This window comes from Macaca mulatta, chromosome 4 (genome assembly GCF_049350105.2).
Source record: "Macaca mulatta isolate MMU2019108-1 chromosome 4, T2T-MMU8v2.0, whole genome shotgun sequence".
In the NCBI taxonomy this organism is placed as follows: domain Eukaryota; kingdom Metazoa; phylum Chordata; class Mammalia; order Primates; family Cercopithecidae; genus Macaca; species Macaca mulatta.
This window is the reverse complement of record NC_133409.1, coordinates 89988442-90010092: the sequence shown is the minus strand read 5'-3', so window position 1 is coordinate 90010092 and position 21651 is coordinate 89988442. Positions and strand designations below refer to the sequence as shown.

At 36.7% G+C, this 21651-nt stretch overlaps 1 long non-coding RNA gene across 1 annotated transcript in view; it reads right to left on the bottom strand.

The window, feature by feature from the left end:
- LOC114677539 (uncharacterized) overlaps positions 1 to 21651 on the bottom strand; it is a 122394-nt gene that overhangs the window by 6469 nt on the left and 94274 nt on the right. The window contains exon 2 of the long non-coding RNA XR_013417016.1: positions 5067 to 5267. This is a non-coding gene — a long non-coding RNA (uncharacterized LOC114677539). The remainder of the gene's footprint in view (positions 1 to 5066; positions 5268 to 21651) is intronic.

Sequence of the window (21651 nt, the reverse complement as noted above, 5' to 3'; positions counted from 1 at the left end):
AAGATATTTCCATATACCATCATTCCAACTTTCCTTCTAATATAATGGAACAATTTCCTGAGGCTAGAAAGCTACAGCTAGATCTTTTAGGGTGTTATTTCAGAATTACAGTGAAAATGACTGTCTCAGAAGTTTACAGTTAAGAAAAAGAAAAGTGATAACTTAATAAATCATATATATCTTTCCACCTACTCCTATACACATTAGTTAAGAATTAGTTGACTTAAATTTCCTCTACTCTGTACTCACCTACTCTGCAGAATACCAGAATCTGAGAATAGTCTCAGATGTTTCCTAATATTTTGGAAGTTTTCTGGTGAGACAATGTCACAGTGTTCATGAAGCAATATTACATGTTCTTTGAACCAGGACTTTCTGCTAGGCCATGGTGACAACTGGCTCATGTCTAAGTAATTACAGTGGCACTATTAAGCCACAGATCACTTTACCAAATGCCCAGTGCTACTGATTCTCATGACAAATGTATGCCCTGAGGCTCTTGGTTCAGCCATTGCCTGCACATGCAGGTCCACCTAAGTACTGTATTCTTTTTGGTTTCTTCTCCATTCCAAATCATCTCCTGCTTAGGATGATCTATACTTTTGTTTCTACTTCCAGGATTACACATCAGGATTTCTTTAGGTTTTAAATGTGTTATATAGAAATAACTTATTTCAGTGTTTGTTAAGCCACCAAACTGGCTTAAAAGTTATTAGTGATTTAACATTGAATTTAGAATACATTTTTCATTTGGTTATCTTTATTATTGATAGCATTACCCCGACTGCATCTCTAGCTGGATCTCACACTACACTTCCCCCTGGATTAATATATTTTAGACACATCAACCTTCCAAAGCATCAGTACCTCACTCACTCCTACTTCAGAACCTTTGCTCATGTGGTTCTCTTTGCTTATAATACTCTTATCCCTACTCTTCACCTGGCTACTTCCTAGTCATCATTCAAGCTTCAATTTAATGTCACTTCACATCTTTAGAAACCACTAATTTAATCTATTAGTCATGCTATAAATTGTCATGATACCTGTTATTTTACCAAATATATCTTATGCTGCTTGCACTTCTCCATTGGTTGTTTCTTAAATCCTTGTCTCCTTCACTATATTGGTAATACCATAAAAGTGAAGACTGTGTCCATTTGTGCACCACTAACAACAATGCTGAGCACAAAGCTTGGAAAATACTAGTATGTCTCCAAAATACTTATTGAAGAAGTGAATGAATTAGACTGAGGTCAATCAAAGCGGCAGAAAGTGTGCTTCGTTTAGCACTGCCCTTATTGTATGAATTTGCAACAGAAACTGACTCTGGATTTCATAATCACAAAAACGTAATTCTTTATAATATAATAGGCAAAGTCATATTAAAGAGAAAGTCTGAGTCTTCTTGGGACTTCTGCTTTGACCCTGGACTTTGCTCTACTCTGCAGTCCCGTGTTTTTCCCTCTTTTTGTCCCTGACCCTCCCTGTAGTCCAGTTTTCCAATGTTTTGGTTCATATATCAGGAAATGTAGTTATTGCCATACATATTACGTTTGACATAACTAGTGACTGCCTCTGATGTCAGAGAGCATTCACAGAAAAGGGAACATGATTTGCACCCAGATACCTTCAGTACACCTGTCCCTTATTAATAATGGGTCAGATTATTGGAAATAATTAATGTGGCTTGCTGTTCTCTATTTAAGAGTGGTTTCTTTCCCAAGAAGTATACCCCATACCTTATGAGAGAGACCAATATGAAAGGTCCAAAGTCCTTTCAGAGCTTTTTTGCTAAGACAGTATTGCTGGTTTAGAACACACATTTCTTTTTTTTTCTTTCTTTCTTTCTTTCTTTCTTTCTTTCTTTCTTTCTTTCTTTCTTTCTTTCTTTCTTTCTTTCTTTCTTTCTCTCTTTCTTTCTTTCTCTTTCTGTCTTCCTTTCTTTCTTTCTTTCTTTCTTTCTTTCTTTCTTTCTTTCTTTCTTTCTTTCTTTCTTTTCTTTCTCTGCTTCCTTCCTTCCTTCTTTCCTTCCTTTTTTCCTTCCTTCCTTCTTTCCTTTCCTTTCCTTTCCTTTTCTTTTCTTTTCTTTTTCCTTTTCTTTTCTTTTCTTTCTTGATGGAGTTTTGCTCTTGTCACCCAGACTGGAGTATAGTGGTGTGATCTTGGCTCACTGCAACCTCCGCCTCCCAGATTTGAGTGATTCTCCTGCCTCAGTCTCCCGAGTAGTTGGGACTACAGGTGTGTGCCACTAAGCCCATTGAATTTTGTATTTCTAGTAGAGACAGGGTTTCACCATGTTGGCCAGGCTGGTCTTGAACTTCTGATGTCAGGTGATTCACCTGCTTCGGCCTCCCAAAGTGCTGGGATTACAGGTGTGAGCCATCACACCCAGTCGAACACACATTTCTTGATTCTTTTTTTTTCAGGACCAATACACACTCAAAAATTATGACACAGCATCTCAGCAAGCAAAGTGATTTATGTGCTTTGAAGATTTGTGCCAAAATAAATTCCTTAAACATCAACATTTATTTTTATTTGTCTTACTAGAGCTACAACACACAATCTCCTGGACTGCAATATAGCATCCAGCTTATGTCACCATTATCCCTTGTGAAAATGGTGTGCCCTAGACATCATGTCTTCAGGTCCAAAGTGGTGAACAGACTAATCTGAAAAGCTTACCCTAGCTAATGAGGCATGTAATGTGTATTTAATGAAGATAACTAGACATATTAATACTTCTAAATCTGATTTTCAGTCTGAAGCTTATGAAGGTTAGGGGTCAGATACATGGGCAAAGCTTATCTTCTCAGCACTGCTCAAATGATCCTGCATGGTTTCTACTTGCTATGGTTGTGCGTACACAAAACATTGCATGTTCATAGAATTGCAGTTTGAGGATGGCATTTGATTAGAAATGTGTGATTTTTGAACAGAACATTAATTTTTCATTTAAGCTTATATATTTTATCAAATAATTATTAAAAAGCATTTTAAATTTTATTACACTTGGAGGTCACTATTTTCTCAGAGATACATATGTCCAACTTTATAATTAGCTTATGGAAATAATAGAATTGAATACACACAATTATCATGCACTGAATACATTTTTCTTATTGAGCACTAAGTGATTGTGATCTATGGGTGTTCAATTATAAGGTAGATATAAAAAAATAAATGCCAGGGAGAAAATGAGTTTATTTTATTTATTTATCTACTTATTAGAGATGGGGTCTCTCTCTGTTGCCCAGGCCTGTCTCCAACTCTTGGCCTTAAGTGATCCTCCTGCCTCAGCTGAGATTACAGGTGTGAGTCACTGTGCCAGTGGTAAGTTCATTTTAGGAAAGAAAGGGAACTCAATAGCAGAAGTAAATTTTTTTCAACAAAGAGAGTATTATAGGGATTGCAATAACTGTTGTATAAGAACAAAACTTCTGAGTTAGCACACAAAAATCAATAATCCTTATATAAACAAAAAATAATCCGAAAACAATTTAAAAATATAATAACAATAAAAATAGTAACACGCTTAAATTAACTTAAATCCTTTCTAGAAATATTTAAACCTATAAGAATCTCCAAACCACTCTGTAAGACCAAGCTTGAACAATTGTTTGGATTCAAGAATTCCTTGTTCATGGATATGTCTCAATATCCGTACATATGCTGATTCTTTCATCTTTGTTAGTATTACATTTAATTTATATATTTTCTAAAAGAAATAACATGAAATAATATTTAAGTAAACATTTAAAAATAAGTGCAATTAGTTAGGTAGTACTGCCAGATATTAAAATACACACAATTATTTATAATTTTCAGAACATGAAATTAATCAAGATTTACTTTAGTAGGTAAATGGATAAATAAAATAGGTACATCTAGACAATAAAATATTATTTATTATTTTTTGATGAGCTATCAAGCCATGAAAAGACATCGAGGAAATTCAAACGCAAATGACTAAATGAAACAATCCAATTTAAAAAGGCTATATACCGTATAATTCTAACTATATGACATTCCAGAAAAGGCAAAACTGTGGCGATAACAAAAAGACCAAGGGTTAGGAGGAGGGAGAGGCAAATAGCTGGAGCACAGATGATTTTTAGAGCAGTGAAACTACTTTGTATGATGTTATAAGAATGGGTATATACGATTATAAACGTTTCTAAACCCATAGAACGCACAAAACCAAGAGTGAACCTCAGTGTAAACTATGGATTCTGAGTAATAACGATTTTTCAGTTTAGGTTCATCAATTATAATAATTGTACCACTCTGATAGGGGATATTGATAATGGAGGAGGCTGTGCATCTGTTGGTGTAGGGAGTATCTGGGAAATCTCTGTAACTTCTGCTGTGAACCTTAAGCTAGCCTAAAATTAAAGTCTATTTTTAAAAAGTATACTATAAAGTCTCTGTAATCAAAACAGCACGATACAGATTCAAGAATATATTAATAGGTTAACAATATTGTATGGAAAGTTCAGAATAGACTCAAGTATAAATGAAGATTTAGTAAATATTATATATGTTATCTTAGGCTACTGGAAAAAATATAGCTTTTTAAAAACATAGTGTTGGGAAAACTGGATAGTATTTTAGAAAAGAAAAATATTGGATCCATTATTGATCTAGTAGAGAGTGTGAAAACACTCTACTTGGGTCAACAGTCTAAATGGGAACATGCTTGGCTTTCTTTATAATGTGTGTGGAGACATTTCTAATTATGATTCACTATCAAGCAGCTACATAAAAATTATAAATGCAACTTCATTAAAAATTTTAAAATTCATGATAAAACTGAGAAAAATTAGGAGACAGGCTGGACAAAAATATTTGCAACTTACATCACAGAAAATAAAATGCTAGTATCTTTCACTTAAAAAGTTATTGAAAATAAAGTGAAAAAAACATAGGAAAATGATTTAAAAAAGAAAGATTTAGAGAAAATATATTAAAATGGTCCTTGAACATATGAAAAGGCACTCTAACTCACTGATAATAATAGGAATGCAAATTAAAACTACACCATTATGCTATTTCTTACCTACCAGATTAGTAGAAAATGAGTGCCTTGAAAACACATCCTTTTGGCTAGGCTTTGGGAAAATAGACACTCATAACTGCTGATGGGATCATATGATGGTAAAACCCTTGTTGAACACAATGTGGCAATATCTAACAAAGCTGCCGGTGCATTTACACTTTGATCCAGAAATCCTCCTTCTAAGACTTTGCTTGTATATACCTTCCTGCAAATAACAAAACAATATATGCAAAAGGTTATTCACTGCAGCATTAACTAAAATAACAAATGTTGGATACAAACAAAATGCCTATCTATAGAAGACAGATTAAATAATTTATAGAACAATGAAAAGATAACTAGCTATTAACTTATATGGAGTATTTCCAAGATACATTGTTCAGTGAAAAAAGTGGCTTAAAAAAGTATACATACTATGGCATGTTTGTGAATGAGTGCAGAAGAAATTTGTGTGTGTGTATGTGTACAAACAAATGTTCTCTATTATATATGTATTTAAAATGTATAATATGTAATACATCACACACACAGAAAAGATACACAGAAAATAATGAAAATGGTTAATTAGGTGTGTGAGTATGAAGAAGATGGAGGGATGGAAGTAAACTCATCTTTATCTTTATATATAAAGGACATCTAACAAATATGGAAAAAATAAATGAATTCTAAAAATGAACTTTATTCAAACGAAAACGAAAATGCACCATCAGAACTTGGTCTGTCCCTTGCCTTCTCTGAGCAAATGTTGTCAACAGATGCTAAAACCATTGTGTGGTGGATTGTTGGAAAACAGGGCTTTCCTACCTATTCAAGATATCACACAAGTATAATATTAATTATTAATAGAAAACAATTTTTCTTTATGATTTGGAGATTTAGCAGCCAAACTTTGAATCATCAATGGTAGGACAACTTGATATAATGTTCTTAATGTGAAACAACAAGCAACTGTGTACTATTGTGAAACAACACAGCAACTGTGTACTATTCTTGCCAAAATTGTTAAACTGAATTTACATAAGAAAAAACAAGAATGGAACACATTGTAAAAGACCAGAGGCCTAGAATGGTCAACATTTCAATATAATGAGAAAAAAGATAAGGGACAGTTCAACATTAAAAGAAACTAAAGAGACATAACCAAATTCAATTTACAAACCAGAATTGCATCCTGGAGTTTTACAAAAAGATTCTAAAAGATAATTTTAGAACAATTAGTGAATTTTGAAGATGGACAGTGTATTAGGTGATCTTTTAGAATTAGTGTTAATTTTCTTAGATGCAACATTGGTATAGTAGTTATAGAGAAGAATGTTTTTATCCTTAGGAGAGTCCTGCTAACATATTTGTCAGAGAAGTTATGAAATGCCTGCAAATTATTTTCAAATTGTTCAGCAAAAGAAAAAAAAAAGTATGTATTTAGAGAAAGAAAATAATTTTAGGAAAAATTTAATGTCTAAATTTAGCTAGGTACAGGTGGCATTGTACCTATAGTAAAATTTCTCCAACTTTTCTGTAGGTTTGATTTTTTCCCAAAATAAAAAGTTTATGAAATGAACAAAACTCTTTTTATATTGAAAATACAGCCTGCTTTTTTAAACTAAAAAAATAGAGATTAATCATCTGATCAATCTATATTCAAAGGAGATTTTCAGATATAGTTCTTATATGTTTGCATGCCAAACTTCACTGCCAGCCATTTGCTGGAATTCCATGGTTGCAAAAATGAAACTTAAATTGAGAAACATCACAAGAATTCAACCACTTCTGAAATATGTTCTTTATAGGTTTACTGAAATACAGACGTGAAGGGAAAGACTAATTGTAAAATATTCATCTTGAAATGTCTCAACTGCCCCCAGTAGCACCGTATCTTTCAGGGATTGAAATTGCAAGAGAAAGGAAAACAAGGTTAAAAAATCAGGTATATTCTGTTTGGAAGGATGTAGGATTATATGGCATCATCAGAACTTGGTCTGTCCCTTGCTTTCTCTGATCTTTGCTTTCCTTTGTGTTAGTGGAGTTCTCAGGCTGGCTTGCCACTTCTGCTGACCAGATGTACACCGGCTGCTCCCATCTTACTGCTATCTTCTACCAACTTTAATAGCTGAAGAAAGTTTCTCTCACTCCTCAGATTCCTATCTGCTCTGAGTATCTTCTCTTGGCTCAGATACCAGTCCTAAAGAAATGCCTGTGGCGAGGGTCATATGAGACTCTGATTTACTGGGCTCACATTGCCCACATTTAAAAGAGGAATGACATTGTAGCACTAGGGTTACTGAAGTGAAAGAGGAGAGGATGTTTCCCAAAACAGAATTAGAATTCTCTTAACATTAAGAAGTGGGAGAGTGCTGGGCAGGCAAAAACAACAGCTGTCAACTATCAGCACCATGGCCATTTCTGGAGCCCTGAATTACACATTTTATTTTATGGTATTTTTGTCACATTTTGTGACTTCAAATAAGCTACATGAAAATTTCTGGATATTTTAATTTTCTCTTCTCATCAGTATTCTCCTGTATACTTTTATTTTTATAGGATGAACCACCTTTGATTACAAATTTCTTGATCTCACACTTACCTTTACTGAGGTTAAAATATTTGCTACTTGGCACAACTCATTATAAATTATAAATCTTTTCTGTGTAAATTTGTTTCTCAGTTTTTATGCCATTTAATTTCTAGTCGTATTTCTACAAAGTTAAATTGTTGTAAGAGTGAAATACTAACTTCCAAGGGAAAGAAATTGTGATTCAAGAATGATTCATTTTTAATAGAGAGCAAAGTTATCACAGTAATACATTAATTTTCTTGAGTGTAAGGTGCCTTTTTATTCTAGTAACAACATATATCCATCACTTTTGCCCTTCATTAGTGAGATAAAATGGTGCTTGATGAGCATGAAAGGGCACCATATTATAACCATTACATTTCTACACAGCAGAAAATGAACTAAAAATATGAAATCATCCTGTAAACATGAGTTGTATAAATAGCTACTCTTCCTATTATGTTAAAAAAATCTGTATCTAAGAATTAATTATGATTTGCAATGATATACTAAAACCTAATCCATTAGATCCTTCTGAATCTTTTGTTTTATAGAAGTATGTCAATCAACTTTTCTTTCAGCCAGAGAACCACAAAATCTCAAAGGCTTACACCTTGTAGTTCTCACCCATTATATGAATGCTGAGGGTCAGCTTCAGTTTGGCTGAGCATTTCTGGATTTGTTTGGTTGGTTTTATTGTGCTTGGCCTGTCTCCTTGTGTTTCCTTATTGCAGTATCCAAGTGGAAATATCAGCCACTACTACAACATACTTTTAAAATTGCAGAAGGCAGAAATTAAAGGTGACTGATAGAAACGTAAAATAACTCTCACAGCTTCTGACACAATGTGGCATATGTTATGTCTGATTACATTCTCTTGGCCAAAGCAAGTCACATGTCAAAACCCAACATCACTGGGGCATGGAATTATATATCTCCCATGAGTGGGCACCGGGTGTAAGTGAGGGAGTGGTGAACATTTGGATAGACATATTATCTCCCATAAAAGGTATCCAAGAAGCTGACTTGTTTTGCTATGCTGGAGGCAGACAGCCAACTATTTATCCACCGATTAGTTCACATAGTCACTGTTTGAATGTCCACCGTGGGTCAGGTCCTTATTAGGTGCTCCCTTGTGACATGAATTTAAAACACTAGAAAGAAACAAAAAAACATGAAATTGTTCCTATCAAGGTGCTTCCATTTCTTTGGACCGGGGTTGGCAAAGGTTTTCTGTAAAGGGTCAGATGTTAAATACTTTAGGGTTTATGGGCCACATACAGTACTTATGAAGACTTCTTTCACCTTTCTCCTTCTCCATATCTTCCTCCTGCCCCTCCTACTCATCCTCCTCTTTTTAAAGATTCTTTAAATAGGTAAAAAAGAGTTCTTATCTCTCATATTGGGTAAAAATGGGCCACCAGACAGAGTTGGGGCACAGGCGGCTAGTTCCCGCTGTAAGAGAATAAAATGGACAAACACGACTTCTATGACTTACACTAAACACAACTATATCATTCCAAATACAAGTGTGTACTCTAATTTAATTAACTTGTAAATTTATTAGTAAATCCTCTTTTAATGTGCAATGTCCCAAAAACTGAGAGAAAAATATAAAATCACTATATCAAAAAGTACTTATGACAGGACCTGCATGGCTATAACAAATGCATTTCCCTTAGTTGCTCAGCCTTATTCTCTCAATAATACAGTTTATGCATTAGCTTCACGCTTAATTTTTCACACTGAGGCTGTACTTCTGAGACAGTTTATCTTGAATTGGGAATGAAGAAGATAACGAACATAATGTATAGGGCATGAGCTGAGTTCAGGTCTTGGTTTTGTCATTTGTTAGTTGGGTGGGGCATGTTTATAACAGCTAATTTATGGACTTCGTCTGATAATCCCAACATCTGTGTCATTTTGTGATTATATTTTCCCCTGTGATTTTCCTGGTTCTGTATAGGCAAGGTAATTTGAAATCAAATTATAGATATTTTTAATATTATGTTATCAGACTTTCAGCCTCATTTAAATTCTGAAGAGGATATTGATTTTTTGCTTTTTATCACGCAATCTGATTAGGTAGAGGTTTAGGCCACAACTTGCTTTCTGTGGGTTCTTATTCCCTCAGTTTAGTCTTCAGAGCATTTACTGTACTATTTAGATCACCCCACATTTGTGCCCCCCAGTGGCCAAACAGTGAGTGGAAGCCTACCCTGGGCTCAGTTTCCAAAATCTTTGATATGATATTTAGGGTGAGATGCATGAATGTGCAGTTTGGAGGTGAGCTGAGGAGTTCCCACACAGTTTATGGGATTTCTGTTGATCTTTCTTCTTTCTGTGACCTCCACAACAGCTTCTACCTTCCTGAGGCCACCCTTTCCTGTCCTCTCTCCAGAAACCTAACTTCTTGCTCTTCCAGACACTTCCAAAAAGTGTGTTTGTATTCAGGACCAAATGGTGGGAGGACAGAGGGAGGGGGAAAAATGGAAATTTGCTTCATGCTCTGGGGACCCCAGATTTTCTTGCCAGAGAGCAGAATTTTCCTTTCTTAGAGTTGTGGGAGCCTGCCTGGCAGCCACTGCCATCACTGTGCAGCTGCCACCCCACCATCACAGCTGCCTGGGAGCTAGAACAGGAGAGAAGGAAAAAAAGTTAAACAAAACAGGCCATTTCTTTCATTTTTTCCAAACTTCGGTAGTTTCTTTCTCCTCAGATTGGAGAACATATTTCTCACGGACCTTTTTCTATCTGTGCTTGGCATGCATTTCCAGATTTGGAGCTGTTTTTAGTCCAGGTTGGGTAATACCAGAGGCAGAAAGAAAACACTGTAAACTTACCACCAGTTCCACGGAACTTTGAATTTTGAAATTCTAATGTCCAATACAACTGCTACCATGTGCTTTTTAGGGCCTCGGACTGCTGCTTCACGCATTCTGTCTGGAATTTGGGGTTGTTTCAGTGGGAGAAACTGGGTGAAGTGTACTTACCCACCTTCCCTAGAATCTGAACCCGAAGTTCCTTAATTTTTAAATGGGCAAGGATGAGAGTGAAATGAAAGGTAGTAGAGGTGAGGAAATAAAGGAAAGTATTGCAAACGGCAATATATTAGCAGGCAAGAGGCCACAGGAGGAAAGCACCAGTCCATTAAGGAAAAAAGCACTTGCTGACATACAAAGATGTTTTTTGTGATTGATTTGTCCTAATGAGTTGACTAGAAAAGCAAAGCTTGGAAACCTGAAAGAGTTCATCTCTATAAACATATGTGTGCATGTGTCTTTGTTGTAGAATGATTTATAATCCTTGGGGAATATACCCAGTAATAGGATGGCTGGGTCAAATGGCATTTCTGGTTCTAGATCCTTGAGGAATCGCCACACTGTCTTCCACAGTGGTTGAATTAGTTTACACTCCCACCAGCAGTGTAAGCGTTCCTATTTCTCCACATCCTCTCCAGCATCTGTTGTTTCCTGACTTTTTAATGATTGCCATTCTAACTGGCGTGAAATGGTATCTCGTTGTGGTTTTGATTTGCATTTGTCTAATGACCAGTGATGGCAAGGGGAGGGATAGCATTAGGAGAAATATCTAATGTGGATGATGGGTTGATGGGTGCAGCAAACCACTATGGCAAATATATACCTATGTAACAAACCTGCACGTTCTGCACATGTATCCCAGAACTTAAGTATAATTAAAAAAAGAAAGAAAGAAAGAAATATCCTATAATCCCAAGTGAAAAAAAAAAGAGTTCCTCTCAAAGAATAAGCTGGACAATGAATCTCACACAATCAACACTTCTTTTAGTGAATATCTTAGAGCTCTTAAGACAGTTGCTGCTGATAAAACTTACAAAGACAAGGATAGTAATAAAGGACATCAGTCATATTCTCTTACTCAGTGTCCCCTATTATAAATAAAATAACAAATATGCTATATGTTACCAGGAGAGAAGAAAAGAAAAAAAAAAGTGGAATCGTACTTTGGAAAGTTCAAGCTAACTAATACTAACAGAATAATTTTTTTTTTTTTTTTTGAGACGGAGTCTCGCTCTGTTGCCCAGGCTGGAGCGCAGTGGCTCGATCTCGGCTCACTGCAAGCTCCGCCTCCTGGGTTCACGCTGTTCTGCTGCCTCAGCCTCCCAAGTTAACTGGGACTACAGGCGCCCACCACCACGCCGGGCTAATTTTTTTTTTTTTTTTTGTATATTTTAGTAGAGACGGGGTTTCACCATGTTAGCTAGAATGGTCTCCATCTCCTGACCTCGTGATCCGCCTGCCTCGGCCCCCTAGAGTGCTGGGATTACAGGCGTGAGCCACTGTGCCCGGCCCAGAATAAATGTTAAAATGATCAACAAGTAAATAACAACAATGATTAAAACAACAAAATATCTGGAGATTATAAATCTGTCAATATTCTTTCATCAAGCACTGTCCAGTAATATCAAGGCATCTGGTGTGAAAATACTTCCTTTTCTATTTAAAAGTGTCTCAATAACTGACACCTTCCTGTTGGAGGAGTAGGATCTCCATTGTGATATGTGCTTGTATTAGAATTTTCCAGGTTCTTCACTTTTTCTTGGTTGCACTATCAGAGTTAGGGACACATTTGCTATCAGTGTTATTTTCAATGTTCCAATATGAAACCCGATATGGGCAATTTTCCCAAGCAAAACAATTTTCTTCTTGCATCCCCATGTAAATACAGCGTGAAATTTAATAAGAGGAGAAGATCTCAAAGGGCGCTGTGGAAAGTTAGCAGAGCCTGAATCTTCATAGATTCCTAAATTCGAATTTAAGATGTTTCTATGAAAAATTACTGGCATTTTAACATATTCAGTGCATATAGAATCGATATAATTTGATAATTATCAAAATTTTTATGGGCCCTTGAGGTTATATGTTTGTTTACTACACCCAGACTTCAAAGATATTGACTTCTTGGAGCCAAATTTGATAGTCACTCTTTCTTATATTGACACTAACACATTGTACAGTCATTGCAGACTGGTCAAAAACTCACAGGAATAAGTGGCTCCTGAAAAGGGGTTTAAATTGACATAAACTACTAACATTTTGTCTGGATACCTACTAGAATATGAGGATATTTTTGGAGATATCTTCAAAACAATTTCACTCAGACTTACCTTATTGATTTACCACAGCTATAAGGTGTATACATGTTTTTAGATGTAAGTATTTAACAACTTGTATCTGTGACAGTCTTAAAAAATAACAATAATAGCAGCTCAACACATTTATAGACTATGGAAGTAATAAGAAAATCAATTTATTTGAAACACTTCACCTTCAAGTTCTTGCTTTTCAACCATGTACACAAGATATGAAGACTTTAAAGATACAGCAATTTAATCACAAATGTCTTTCGCTGGTCAGGAATGATACTTTCTGTTGCCTCTCTTTCTTTTTCTCATCTCAAAGACACATGAAGTATAAGAAAAGCTGCCAGATGTCACAAACTGCAACCCTGATAAACACAGTGCAGTTTGAAAAACAGATGGAAGTGTCTGAGGCTCACCTCATCTAGCAATGCTGTTCTTTCTCTGCTGTGATTCACACAAGGTGATTATTGTGAAGCCCAGATGCTGGCTCTGCAGCTGCCACCTGGTGCGATACCTTCTCTCAGGGTCCTGTACTTTGTGCAATGAGTTTGAAAACGTTTAGGCCCTGCTGAGCATGTGTTTTGTTCTTTGAGGTTTTTTTTAATGATTAGTCAGTAGTGAAATGAAATGGGCTCTCAAGACAGTGAATAAAATATGACAGGGAAGCAAATACTTTTTTTTTTCTGAAGCAATGTTATGTTAGCATTTGTCTTAAGTACAAATAGGAGAGCTCAGTGGCTATTTAGAATGCAGGCTGAAGTTAATTTAAGATATTAAGTAGAATTTAATGATAATGATATTCTAAGGTGTAAATCTCAAAGATGGATCTTCACGAGAGCAGAAATTTTAGATACATCTAGTCCGCTTACACGATCTGTCCCGTGATATGAAGGCTTAAGGTGGATGTTTTCTCGTCAGATGATTTACATGAAAGAGTGAAGGCAAACAATAAAAGTGAATTAAATAATGTTAGACCAGAAGTCCCAACAATTCAACCAGTCTCATAATTGGAGGAATCAAGGAAAGGCCTATTATTAGCCAAGGACCAACCTGGGACAAGACAGCCTATTGAATTTTTAATATTAAACCCTGTTTCAAGCTTAAAATGTAACAAATACTAGGTAGGTAGATCCCCAGGTGAGGTTTGAGGCTGAACACGAGTCACGATTCAGCCACTTAGTAGATCTACTTCGCTGCACTTACTTTCCAAAGCACATGAAATATGACACACATAAGAAGATGAATTGGATTTAAGTCAGTTATCAATTATTTGCTAATTGCATATACTTTTAAAAAGTGGATGACAGAGTGAGGGGATAGAGAAAAGGATAGAAAAACTTAGAGTGCTAAAGTAACTAATATTTTGATTTGGGATCTAAGACATATACAAGAGAGCTATAGCATCTCATTGATAGAAAGCAAGACCTTCTGAACAAACAGCAATAGAAGTTTGTAATAAGAATGAGGACCATGCATATGCATATTATGGCTCCAGTGCTTAACCCGTATTAGGTGACTCATTCATTAAATGAGATGGGATACAGAACAAGCTGGATTAGAATAAAATTATTTCTGGCCAGTTCAGGAATTAATGGACGTAATTTGGTAGGAAAGAATAGGAGAGAAATTTATGCAAGAGAAATTGTTAGGAAAATAATAGACAAATTATGCATAGCATTTACATTTGCAGTGTCTAAAATGAATACACTAAATGACTGACTCTAAATTCAGGGCATGGACAATGAGAGGTGCCATAAATTTATTTCATAATTAGTAGGGTATAAATGCTCTGTAAGGAAAAGCATTCTTGAAGTCATACGTAGCTTGAGTTGTAACAGTAATTATTGAAATTAGAAAAACTGAAGACACTTGTAGATATTCCAGCATTAGTTAAAGAAGGATTAGCATAGTTTATGGGAAAGAAATACAATGATCAGACACAGTATGTAAAGGCCAATTTACGTATGAAAATAGAGAAAAATATAAAAGTAAATGAAAGCATACCAGATGAGAGATCCCAAGCTGTCAAACAATATTGTAAGAATAGATATGTTATTGGCTGTGGAGATACCTGGAAAATGCTGAATTTTTAATGTGACTACCTCTTTTAAGCATATAGACTTGACAACTGCTGTAATTTTGCCGTCTTTGTTTTTACAGTTTTCATATAAAGAAATAATACAGATGTCTTTGAACACCCCTATTCCATTCACTCCCACCCCCCATGATTAAAGGCAGACATAAGTCTAAAGTTATTTCATGTTTACAGTCTACGTTTTTATACTTTCATTAAATTTGTGTGATTCCATAAAGTATTGATTATGCATGTTCAAAATGTATTTAAACCTTTCATTATGCATCTTACTTTATTAACTCAGAGTTACTGGTTACCTATGTAAATATTTGTGATACAGGTTTCATTCATTCACTGACTCATTCACTGTGGGTGGGTTTTTACTTTGTTTATAGTGTCTTTGGTCATACAGATGTTTCCAATTTTATTGTCTAATTTATCACTCTGTTCTTGTGGGGTGTGTACTTTGTATATCTTGTCTAAGAGATTCTTCCTTGCCTTGAAGTAATAGAGTTTCTTGTTGCTTTTATATCGTTTGGTTGTATTGTTTTAAATTTAATTATGAAATGTGGGAGTTAAGCCAAAATTTCTGTATAACATGTCGCATGAGGTTGAGGTACAATTTTCTGCTTTTTAATATGGATAGCCAATTATCCGTTTATTAGACAGTCAATATTTTCCCGACTCATGTTCAATGCCACCTCTGTATTAAGAAAGATTTTTTTGTCTGTGAGTGACTCCCCTGACCCTGTATTTGTTATCCTTGCATCAACACCATAATATTTAGATTTTTATAACATCATAATAAGTATTTATAATACTATCACTTGTTAAAATCTACTAATACCTTGCCGATATTTTGACTGGATTATGTTAAATGTATAGATTACTTGTGGGAAATGAGATATATTTGTGGTATTGAGGCTTCCCATTCAGGAAAGAATATATCTCACCACTTAAGTCTGACTTCATATTCTTCAAAAACTCTTTATGATATTTCATATAAGATACTGCTATTATATTTAGCTAGATTTAAATATAGATTATAATTTTATTGCTTTTTTGGAGGGTGGGGACACAGTCTCACTGTCACCCAGGCTTGAGTGCAGTGGCACAACCGTGGCTCACCACAACCCCAACCTCCCAGACTCAGGTGATGCTCTCACCTCAGTCTACTGAGTAGCTAGGACTACAGGTTCCCAACACCATGCCCTGCTAATTTTTGTATTCTTTGTAGAGACAGGGTTTTGCCATATTGTCCAGGCTGGTCACGAACTCCTGGGCTCAAGTGTTCTGCCCACCCCAGCCTCCCAAAATGCTAGGATTACAGGCAAGAGTCACTGCGCCCAACCTTGATTTTAATTTTTTTGGTTGCTAAAAACCAGGATTTTCAAAATTTTGATACTATTGAATTTTTACTAGTGAACAGAAACACCATTTTTTTTGCATCTTTGTTTTATATCTGTATAGCAAATTGCAGAACTCCCTGAGTAGTTTCAAAAGTTTGCAACTCGGTTCTTTTTGATCATCTACATAAGCAGTCCTATCAATGTAAAAGTGTATTACTTTCTTTATAAGAATTATGACTTTGCCTTATTTTTAGTTACTCATTGCATTGGCTGGAATTGCACAGTCCTCAATAGTAGCCACTAGTTACATATGATTATTTACATTTAAATTAAGTAGATTTAAATAAAATTAACTACTCAGTTCCTCAGTTACTGGCCACATTTCAAGTGCTCAATAGCCACATGAGTTAAGTGGCTGCAATATTGTACCACACAGAAATAGAACATTTCCATCATCACAGAAAGTTCTACAGTCCCAGAATAAACCTCGGGTATAGAAAAGAATTGAATACATTGGGATCGCCGATATACAGATATAAGTTTATTATATTCATTTTCATGCTGCTGTGTAATAAATTATTATAAACCTTGTGGCTTGACACAGCACAAATGTATCTCACAGTTTTTGCAGGTCAAACATCTGAGCACAGTGTGGCTGGAGTTTTGTTTAGGTGGAGTTTTGTTTAGGTGGTTTATAATATGGACATTTGCTTTCATTAAGGCTCACTAAAGTTCATCTCTCTAACTTCCTCTTCTGTGACAAGCAGGCGAAAATTCTGCTTTTAAAGGCATTGTCTGGTTAGGTCAGTTCCACCGAAGATAATTTCCCATTTACTAAATAAGTTAACAGAGTCGTGGGAGTGGTATCTCTTTGTAGTCATAACTCCCACCCACACTCAAAGCAGAGTGGGCTATAGAATACTGAAGGTCACTAGGAGTCATCTTAGAAGGCTGCCTACCATAGCAACTTGACATGTAATGCATATCTACCATTCTTACAAAGATAATTTTTCCTGTAGACTTGGAGTAGCTGCCATAAGCAGGATAAGAAAATTCCATTAGAGTTCTAGTTTAATAAGATTTTTCACTATGAACATGTATTGCATTATACTAAATAATATCCCTTCTTCTTTGTAGTTGGTCACATTTTTGTTCATTGATTCTATTAACATGTTAAATTATATCCAAGGGTTTCTAATATAAAACACCTCCTGTATACTTGGGACCAATTCTATACTTGGTTACATAGTTACAACTAATAACAACTGAGCTAGTAAGGACGACAATTCATTTATGGGTACATGGCGGTACATAAGAATCTCCTTAGATTCTATATATATTTATATATATATACTGTATCTCTGTGTGTGTGTGTGTGTGCGTGTATATATATGTATATATACACACCACATCTGTGTGTGTGTGTATATATATATGTATATATATGCTATACAGTGTAATCTTCACACTGAGCCTTTAACGGTACTAATTTGAGGAAAGTAAGCCTGAAATTTGCCCTGAGCAAGGACCCCGGGGTAGGCCTAAAGTCATACCAGGCAGTAGTGCTCCTGGGATATCAACAGAAGGAAATGTTTTTCTGAGGGAAACTTTCCTTTATATATAGTCACTTGATGTCCCACAGATTAAGGGCAAGCAACAAGCTAATAAAAAAATAACAGGCACATGATAAGCCAAGCCATTAGATCACAAAAAATGAATAACGAATAACAGAATTAGGTACCCCCAAACTGCAGAACTTTTAGATACAGAATTTAGAACATATATGTAGGAAAAGTATATTTCATAAGCAATAAATAGGCATTTTAAAAAATCCATGAAAACCATAAAGATTGAAATTTTTTGAAAAGTAAAAAGACAGGTTAAACAGGATTAGACATTGCTGAATGAAGAGTAAATGAAATGAAAGATTTATCTGAAGGATAGGAATGCATCACAGGAAGATAAGGAGGTAGTAATAAATAAGGAGATGTATTAAGATACAGGGAAAGCGAGGGGGCGGAGCAAGATGGCCGAATAGGAACAGCTCCAGTCTCCAACTCCCAGCGCGAGCCACACAGAAGACCGGTGATTTCTGCATTTTCAACTGAGGTACTGGGTTCATCTCACTGGGGAGTGCCGGACGATCGGTGCTGGTCAGCTGCTGCAGCCCGACCAGCGAGAGCTGAAGCAGGGCGAGGCACTGCCTCACCTGGGAAGCGCAAGGGGGAAGGGAATCCCTTTTCCTAGCCAGGGGAACTGAGACACACAACACCTGGAAAATCGGGTAACTCCCACCCCAATACTGCGCTTTAAGCAAACAGGCACACCAGGAGATCATATCCCACACCTGGTCGGGAGGGTCCCACACCCACGGAGCATCCCTCATTGCTAGCACAGCAGTCTGTGATCTACCAGCAAGGCAGCAGCGAGGCTGGGGGAGGGGCATCCGCCATTGCTGAGGCTTAAGTAAGTAAACAAAGCTGCTGGGAAGCTCGAACTGGGTGGAGCTCACAGCAGGTCAAGGAAACCTGCCTGTCTCTGTAGACTCCACCTCTGGGGACAGGGCAATAACAAACACAGCCGAAACCTCTGCAGACGCAAACGACTCTGTCTGACAGCTTTGAAGAGAGCAGTGGATCTCCCAACATGGAGGTTGAGATCTGAGAAGGGACAGACTCCCTGCTCAAGTGGGTCCCTGACCCCTGAGTAGCCTAACTGGGAGACATCCCCCACTAGGGGCAGTCTGACACCCCACACCTCACAGGGTGGAGTACACCCCTGAGAGGAAGCTTCCAAAGCAAGAATCAGACAGGTACACTCGCTGTTCAGAAATATTCTATCTTCTGCAGCCTCTGCTGCTGATACCCAGGCAAACAGGGTCTGGAGTGGACCTCAAGCAATCTCCAACAGACCTACAGCTGAGGGTCCTGACTGTTAGAAGGAAAACTATCAAACAGGAAGGACACCTACACCAAAACCCCATCAGTACATCACCATCATCAAAGACCAGAGGCAGATAAAACCACAAAGATGGGGAAAAAGCAGGGCGGAAAAGCTGGAAATTCAAAAAATAAGAGAGCATCTCCCCCGGCAAAGGAGCACAGCTCATCGCCAGCAACGGATCAAAGCTGGATGGAGAATGACTTTGACGAGATGAGACAAGAAGGCTTCAGTCCATCAAATTTCTCAGAGCTAAAGGAGGAATTACGTACCCAGTGCAAAGAAACTAAAAATCTTGAAAAAAAAGTGGAAGAATTGATGGCTAGAGTAATTAATGCAGAGAAGGTCCTAAATGAAATGAAAGAGATGAAAACCATGACACGAGAAATACGTGACAAATGCACAAGCTTCAGTAACCGACTTGATCAACTGGAAGAAAGAGTATCTGTGATTGAGGATCAAATGAATGAAATGAAGCGAGAAGAGAAACCAAAAGAAAAAAGAAGAAAAAGAAATGAACAAAGCCTGCAAGAAGTATGGGATTATGTAAAAAGACCAAATCTACGTCTGATTGGGGTGCCTGAAAGTGAGGGGGAAAATGGAACCAAGTTGGAAAACACTCTTCAGGATATCATCCAGGAGAACTTCCCCAACCTACTAGGGCAGGCCAACATTCAAATCCAGGAAATACAGAGAACGCCACAAAGATACTCCTCCAAAAGAGCAACTCCAAGACACATAATTGCCAGATTCACCAAAGTTGAAATGAAGGAAAAAATCTTAAGGGCAGCCAGAGAGAAAGGTCGGGTTACCCACAAAGGGAAGCCCATCAGACTAACAGCAGATCTCTCGGCAGAAACTCTCCAAGCCAGAAGAGAGTGGGGGCCAATATTCAACATTCTTAAAAGAATTTTAAACCCAGAATTTCATATCCAGCCAAACTAAGTTTCATAAGTGAAGGAGAAATAAAATCCTTTACAGATAAGCAAATGCTTAGAGATTTTGTCACCACTAGGCCTGCCTTACAAGAGACCCTGAAGGAAGCACTAAACATGGAAAGGAACAACTGGTACCAGCCATTGCAAAAACATGCCAAAATGTAAAGACTATTGAGGCTAGGAAGAAACTGCATCAACTAACGAGCAAAATAACCAGTTAATATCATAATGGCAGGATCAAGTTCACACATAACAATCTTAACCTTAAATGTAAATGGGCTAAATGCTCCAATTAAAAGACACAGACTGGCAAACTGGATAAAGAGTCAAGACCCATCAGTCTGCTGTATTCAGGAGACCCATCTCACACGCAGAGACATACATAGGCTCAAAATAAAGGGATGGAGGAAGATTTACCAAGCAAATGGAGAACAAAAAAAAGCAGGGGTTGCAATACTAGTCTCTGATAAAACAGACTTTAAACCATCGAAGATCAAAAGAGACAAAGAAGGCCATTACATAATGGTAAAGGGATCAATTCAACAGGAAGAGCTAACTATCCTAAATATATATGCACCCAATACAGGAGCACCCAGATTCATAAAGCAAGTCCTTAGAGACTTACAAAGAGACTTAGACTCCCATACAATAATAATGGGAGACTTCAACACTCCACTGTCAACATTAGACAGATCAACGAGACAGAAAGTTAACAAGGATATCCAGGAATTGAACTCATCTCTGCAGCAAGCAGACCTAATAGACATCTATAGAACTCTCCACCCCAAATCAACAGAATATACATTCTTCTCAGCACCACATCGTACTTACTCCAAAATTGACCACGTAATTGGAAGTAAAGCACTCCTCAGCAAATGTACAAGAACAGAAATTATAACAAACTGTCTCTCAGACCACAGTGCAATCAAACTAGAACTCAGGACTAAGAAACTCAATCAAAACCGCTCAACTACATGGAAACTGAACAACCTGCTCCTGAATGACTACTGGGTACATAACGAAATGAAGGCAGAAATAAAGATGTTCTTTGAAACCAATGAGAACAAAGATACAACATACCAGAATCTCTGGGACACATTTAAAGCAGTGTGTAGAGGGAAATTTATAGCACTAAATGCCCACAAGAGAAAGCAGGAAAGATCTAAAATTGACACTCTAACATCACAATTAAAAGAACTAGAGAAGCAAGAGCAAACACATTCGAAAGCTAGCAGAAGGCAAGAAATAACTAAGATCAGAGCAGAACTGAAGGAGATAGAGACACAAAAAACTCTCCAAAAAATCAATGAATCCAGGAGTTGGTTTTTTGAAAAGATCAACAAAATTGACAGACCACTAGCAAGACTAATAAAGAAGAAAAGAGAGAAGAATCAAATTGACGCAATAAAAAATGATAAAGGGGATATCACCACCGACCCCACAGAAATACAAACTACCATCAGAGAATACTATAAACACCTCTACGCAAATAAACTGGAAAATCTAGAAGAAATGGATAATTTCCTGGACACTTACACTCTTCCAAGACTAAACCAGGAAGAAGCTGAATCCCTGAATAGACCAATAGCAGGCTCTGAAATTGAGGTAATAA